Raw genomic sequence first — 7,804 nt, forward strand, 5'->3', positions numbered from 1 at the left:
CCAACCAGTATGAAAGTTAACGTCATTTCTACTTTCCGGGCAACCTAGGCTTCACTCTATGGCAATCTTCCACAACATCGAATGGCAACGGCCTCAGAAGTCAACGCCTGAAGCATAAAATACAATAAAAATACAACAGTCTTTCCGTCCTATAACAGGGATAATTGCAACCCGTGTGAAAGTGATGGTCATTTGTACGTTCCAGGCAACCTAGGATTCACTCTAGGGCGTTGTTCCACCAAATCGAATTGTTAGGGCCTAAGAAGTCAACGCCCGATGCATAAAATACAAAATAAATAGAACAGTTTTTCCATCGTGTAAAACGAATAATTGCTACCGGTGTGAAAGTGATGGTCATTTCTACGTTCCGGACAACCTAGGCTTCACTCTAGGGCGTTGCTCCACCAGATCGAATAGTTAGTGCCTTAGAAGTCAACGCCAGAAGCATAAAATACAATATAAATACCACAGTTTTTCCATCGTATAAAACGAATAATTGCTACCAGTATGGAAGTGATGGTCATTTCTACGTTCCGGGCAACCTAGGCCTCACTCTAGCGCGTTGTTCCACCAGACTGAATAATTAGGGCCTAAGAAGTGAACGCCAGCAGCATAAAATACAATATAAATACAACAGTTTTTCCATCATATAAAACGAATAATTGCAACCAGCATGAAAGTTATGGTCATTTCTACGTTCCGGGCAACCTAGGCTTCACTCCAGGGCGTTGCTCCACCAGATCGAATAGCTACGTCCTAAGAAGTCAATGCCAGAAACATAAAATACGATATAAATACAACAGCTTTTCCATCATATAAAACGAATAATTGCAGCCAGTGTGAAAGTTATGGTCATTTCTACGTTCCGGGCAACCTAGGCTTCACCCCAGGTCGTTGTTCCACCAGATCGAATAGTTAGGGCCTAAGAAGTGAACGCCAGCAGCATAAAATACAATATAAGTACAACAGTTCTTCCATCATATAAAACGAATAATTGCAACCAGTATGAAAGTTATGGTCATTTCTACGTTCCGGGCAACCCACGCTTCACTCTATGGCGTTCTTCCACCACATCGAATAGCTACGGCCTCAGAAGACAACGCCTGATGCATAAAATACAATAAAAATACAACAGTCTTTCCATCCTATAACAGGAATAATTGCAACCCGTGTGAAAGTGATGGTCATTTGTACGTTCCAGGCAACCTAGGCTTCACTCTAGGGCGTTGCTCCACCAGATCGAATTGTTAGGGCCTAAGAAGTCAACGCCCGAAACATAAAATACAATATAATTACAACAGTTTTTCCATCATATAACAGGAATAATTCCAACCAGTTTGATAGTGATGGCCATTTCTACGTTGCGGGCAACCTAGGCTTCACTCTAGGGCGTTGCTCCACCAGATCGAATAGTTAGTGCCTTAGAAGTCATCGCCAGAAGCATAAAATACAATATAAACACAACAGTTTTTCCAACGTATAAAACGAATAATTGCTACCAGTATGGAAGTGATGGTCATTTCTACGTTCCGGGCAACCTAGGCCTCACTCTAGGGCGTTGTTCCACCAGATTGAATAGTTAGGGCCTAAGAAATCAACGCCAGAAGCATAAAATATTATATAAATATAACAGTTTTTCCATCGTATAAAACGAATAATTGCAACCAGTATGAAAGTTATGGTCATTTCTACGTTCCGGGCAACCTAGGCTTGACTCTAGGGCGTTGTTCCACCAGATCGAACAGTTAGGGCCTAAGAAGGCGACGCCAGAAGCATAAAATACAATATAAATATAACAGTTTTTCCATCGTATAGAACGAATAATAGCATCCAGTGTGAAAGTTATGGTTATTTCTACGTTCCGGGCAACCTAGGCTTCACTCTAGGGCGTTGCTCCACCAGATCAAACTGTTACTTCCTTAGAAGTCATCGCGCGAAGCATAAAATACAAAATAAATAGAACAGTTTTTCCATCGTATAAAACGAATAATAGCAACCAGTGTGAAAGTTATGGTCATTTCTACGTTCCGGCAACCTAGGCTTCACCCCAGGTCGTCGTTCCACCATATCGAATAGTTAGGGCCTAAGAAGTGAACGCCAGAAGCATAAAATACAATATAAATACAACAGTTTTTCTATCATATAAAACGAGTAAATGCAACCAGTATGAAAGTTGTGGTCATTTCTACTTTCCGGGCAACCTAGGCTACACCCTAGGGCGTTGCTCCACCAGATCGAATAGTTAGGGCCTTAGAAGTCAACGCCAGAATCATAAAATACAATAAAGATGCAACAGGTTTTCCATCGTATTAAACGAATAATTTCAACCAGTGTGAATGTTATGGTCATTTCTACATTCCGAGCAACCTAGCCTTCACTCTAGGGCGTTGATCCAACAGATTGAATAGTTAGGGCCTTAGCAGTCAACGCCCGAAGCATAAAATACAATATAAATACAACAGTTTTTCCATCACATAACAGGAATAATTGCAACCAGTTTGAAAGTGATGGTCATTTCTACGTTCCGGGCAACCTAGGCTTCACTCTAGAGCGTTGCTCCACCAGATCGAATAGTTAGTGCCTTAGAAGTCAACGCCAGAAGCATTAAATACAATATAAATACAACAGTTTTTCCATCGTATAAAACGAATAATTGCAACCAGTATGAAAGTTATGGTCATTTCTACGTTCCGGGCAACCTAGGCTTCACTCTATGGCGTTCTTCCACTATATCGAATAGCTACGGCCTCAGAAGTCAACGCCTGAAGCATAAAATACAATAAAAATACAACAGTCTTTCCATCCTATAACAGGAATAATTGCAACCAGTTTGATAGTGATGGTCATTTCTACGTTCCGGGGAACCTAGGCTTCACTCTAGGGCGTTGCTCCACCAGATCGAATAGTTTGTGCCTTAGATGTCAACGCCAGAAACATAAAATACAAAATAAATAGAACAGTTTTTCCATCGTGTAAAACGAATAATTGCTACCGGTGTGAAAGTGATGGTCATTTCTACGTTCCGGGCAACCTAGGCTTCACTCTATGGCGTTCTTCCACTACATCGAATAGCAACGGCCTCAGAAGTTAATGCCTGAAGCATAAAATACAATAAAAATACAACAGTCTTTCCGTCCTATAACAGGGATAATTGCAACCCGTGTGAAAGTGATGGTCATTTGTACGTTCCAGGCAACCTAGGATTCACTCTAGGGCGTTGTTCCACCAAATCGAATTGTTAGGGCCTAAGAAGTCAACGCCCGATGCATAAAATACAAAATAAATAGAACAGTTTTTCCATCGTGTAAAACGAATAATTGCTACCGGTGTGAAAGTGATGGTCATTTCTACGTTCCGGGCAACCTAGGCTTCACTCTAGGGCGTTGCTCCACCAGATCGAATAGTTAGTGCCTTAGAAGTCAACGCCAGAAGCATAAAATACAATATAAATACAACAGTTTTTCCATCGTATAAAACGAATAATTGCTATCAGTATGGAAGTGATGGTCATTTCTACGTTCCGGGCAACGTAGGCCTCACTCTAGCGCGTTGTTCCACCAGACTGAATAATTAGGGCCTAAGAAGTGAACGCCAGCAGCATAAAATACAATATAAATACAACAGTTTTTCCATCATATAAAACGAATAATTGCAACCAGTGTGAAAGTTATGGTCATTTCTACGTTCCGGCAACCTAGGCCTCACCCCAGATCGTTGTTCCACCAGATCGAATAGTTAGGGCCTAAGAAGTGAACGCCAGCAGCATAAAATACAATATAAGTACAACAGTTCTTCCATCATATAAAACGAATAATTGCAACCAGTATGAAGGTTATGGTCATTTCTACGTTCCCGGCAACCCAGGCTTCACTCTATGGCGTTCTTCCACCACATCGAATAGCTACGGCCTCAGAAGACAACGCCTGATGCATAAAATACAATAAAAATACTAAAGTCTTTCCATCCTATAACAGGAATAATTGCAACCCGTGTGAAAGTGATGGTCATTTGTACGTTCCAGGCAACCTAGGCTTCACTCTAGGGCGTTGCTCCACCAGATCGAATTGTTAGGGCCTAAGAAGTCAACGCCAGAAGCATAAGATACAATATAAATACAACAGTTTTTCCATCATATAACAGGAATAATTGCAACCAGTTTGAAAGTGATGGTCATTTCTACGTTCCGGGTAACCTAGGCTTCACTCTAGGGCGTTGCTCCAACAGATTCAATAGTTCGGACCTTAGCAGTCAACGCCCGAAACATAAAATACAATATAATTACAACAGTTTTTCCATCATATGACAGGAATAATTGCAACCAGTTTGAAAGTGATGGCCATTTCTACGTTCCGGGCAACCTAGGCTTCACTCTAGGGCGTTGCTCCACCAGATCGAATAGTTAGTGCCTTAGAAGTCATCGCCACAAGCATAAAATACAATATAAACACAACAGTTTTTCCAACGTATAAAACGAATAATTGCAACCAGTATGAAAGTTATGGTAATTTCTACGTTCCGGGCAACCTAGGCTTCACTCTATGGCGTTCCTCCACTACATCGAATAGCAACGGCCTCAGAAGTTAATGCCTGAAGCATAAAATACAATAAAAATACAACAGTCTTTCCGTCCTATAACAGGGATAATTGCAACCCGTGTGAAAGTGATGGTCATTTGTACGTTCCAGGCAACCTAGGCTTCACTCTAGGGCGTTGTTCCACCAAATCGAATTGTTAGGGCCTAAGAAGGCAACGCCAGAAGCATAAAATACAATATAAATATAACTGTTTTTCCATCGTATAGAACGAATAATAGCATCCAGTGTGAAAGTTATGGTTATTTCTACGTTCCGGGCAACCTAGGCTTCACTCTAGGGCGTTGCTCTACCAGATCAAACTGTTAGTTCCTTAGAAGTCAACACGCGAAGCATAAAATACAAAATAAATAGAACAGTTTTTCCATCGTATAAAACGAATAATAGCAACCAGTGTGAAAGTTATGGTCATTTCTACGTTCCGGCAACCTAGGCTTCACCCCAGGTCGTCGTTCCACCAGATCGAATAGTTAGGGCCTAAGAAGTGAACGCCAGAAGCATAAAATACAATATAAATACAACAGTTTTTCTATCATATAAAACGAGTAAATGCAACCAGTATGAAAGTTGTGGTCATTTCTACTTTCCGGGCAACCTAGGCTACACCCTAGGGCGTTGCTCCACCAGATCGAATAGCTAGGGCCTTAGAAGTCAACGCCAGAATCATAAAATACAATAAAGATGCAACAGGTTTTCCATCGTATTAAACGAATAATTTCAACCAGTGTGAATGTTATGGTCATTTCTACATTCCGAGCAACCTAGGCTTCACTCCAGGGCGTTGCTCCACCAGATCGAATAGTTACGTCCTAAGAAGTCAATGCCAGAAGCATAAAGTACGATATAAATACAACAGCTTTTCCATCGTATAAAACGAATAATTGCAACCAGTATGAAAGTTATGGTCATTTCTACGTTCCGGGCAACCCATGCTTCACTCTATAGCGTTCTTCCACCACATCGAATAGCTACGGCCTCAGAAGACACCGCCTGATGCATAAAATACAATAAAAATACAACAGTCTTTCCATCCTATAACAGGAATAATTGCAACCCGTGTGAAAGTGATGGTCATTTGTACGTTCCAGGCAACCTAGGCTCCAGTCTAGGGCGTTGCTCCACCAGATCGAATTGTTAGGGCCTAAGAAGTCAACGACCGAAACATAAAATACAATATAATTACAACAGTTTTTCCATCATATAACAGGAATAATTGCAACCAGTTTGATAGTGATGGCCATTTCTACGTTGCGGGCAACCTAGGCTTCACTCTAGGGCGTTGCTCCACCAGATCGAATAGTTAGTGCCTTAGAAGTCATCGCCAGAAGCATAAAATACAATATAAACACAACAGTTTTTCCAACGTATAAAACGAATAATTGCTACCAGTATGGAAGTGATGGTCATTTCTACGTTCCGGGCAACCTAGGCCTCACTCTAGGGCGTTGTTCCACCAGATTGAATAGTTAGGGCCTAAGAAATCAACGCCAGAAGCATAAAATATTATATAAATATAACAGTTTTTCCATCGTATAAAACGAATAATTGCAACCAGTATGAAAGTTATGGTCATTTCTACGTTCCGGGCAACCTAGGCTTGACTCTAGGGCGTTGTTCCACCAGATCGAACAGTTAGGGCCTAAGAAGGCGACGCCAGAAGCATAAAATACAATATAAATATAACAGTTTTTCCATCGTATAGAACGAATAATAGCATCCAGTGTGAAAGTTATGGTTATTTCTACGTTCCGGGCAACCTAGGCTTCACTCTAGGGCGTTGCTCCACCAGATCAAACTGTTACTTCCTTAGAAGTCATCGCGCGAAGCATAAAATACAAAATAAATAGAACAGTTTTTCCATCGTATAAAACGAATAATAGCAACCAGTGTGAAAGTTATGGTCATTTCTACGTTCCGGCAACCTAGGCTTTACCCCAGGTCGTCGTTCCACCATATCGAATAGTTAGGGCCTAAGAAGTGGACGCCAGAAGCATAAAATACAATATAAATACAACAGTTTTTCTATCATATAAAACGAGTAAATGCAACCAGTATGAAAGTTGTGGTCATTTCTACTTTCCGGGCAACCTAGGCTACACCCTAGGGCGTTGCTCCACCAGATCGAATAGTTAGGGCCTTAGAAGTCAACGCCAGAATCATAAAATACAATAAAGATGCAACAGGTTTTCCATCGTATTAAACGAATAATTTCAACCAGTGTGAATGTTATGGTCATTTCTACATTCCGAGCAACCTAGCCTTCACTCTAGGGCGTTGATCCAACAGATTGAATAGTTAGGGCCTTAGCAGTCAACGCCCGAAGCATAAAATACAATATAAATACAACAGTTTTTCCATCACATAACAGGAATAATTGCAACCAGTTTGAAAGTGATGGTCATTTCTACGTTCCGGGCAACCTAGGCTTCACTCTAGAGCGTTGCTCCACCAGATCGAATAGTTAGTGCCTTAGAAGTCAACGCCAGAAGCATTAAATACAATATAAATACAACAGTTTTTCCATCGTATAAAACGAATAATTGCAACCAGTATGAAAGTTATGGTCATTTCTACGTTCCGGGCAACCTAGGCTTCACTCTATGGCGTTCTTCCACTACATCGAATAGCTACGGCCTCAGAAGTCAACGCCTGAAGCATAAAATACAATAAAAATACAACAGTCTTTCCATCCTATAACAGGAATAATTGCAACCAGTTTGATAGTGATGGTCATTTCTACGTTCCGGGGAACCTAGGCTTCACTCTAGGGCGTTGCTCCACCAGATCGAATAGTTTGTGCCTTAGATGTCAACGCCAGAAACATAAAATACAAAATAAATAGAACAGTTTTTCCATCGTGTAAAACGAATAATTGCTACCGGTGTGAAAGTGATGGTCATTTCTACGTTCCGGGCAACCTAGGCTTCACTCTATGGCGTTCTTCCACTACATCGAATAGCAACGGCCTCAGAAGTTAATGCCTGAAGCATAAAATACAATAAAAATACAACAGTCTTTCCGTCCTATAACAGGGATAATTGCAACCCGTGTGAAAGTGATGGTCATTTGTACGTTCCAGGCAACCTAGGATTCACTCTAGGGCGTTGTTCCACCAAATCGAATTGCTAGGGCCTAAGAAGTCAACGCCCGATGCATAAAATACAAAATAAATAGAACAGTTTTTCCATCGTGTAAAACGAATAATTGCTACC

This window comes from Calliopsis andreniformis, unplaced genomic scaffold (assembly GCF_051401765.1).
Source record: "Calliopsis andreniformis isolate RMS-2024a unplaced genomic scaffold, iyCalAndr_principal scaffold0004, whole genome shotgun sequence".
NCBI lineage: Eukaryota > Metazoa > Arthropoda > Insecta > Hymenoptera > Andrenidae > Calliopsis > Calliopsis andreniformis.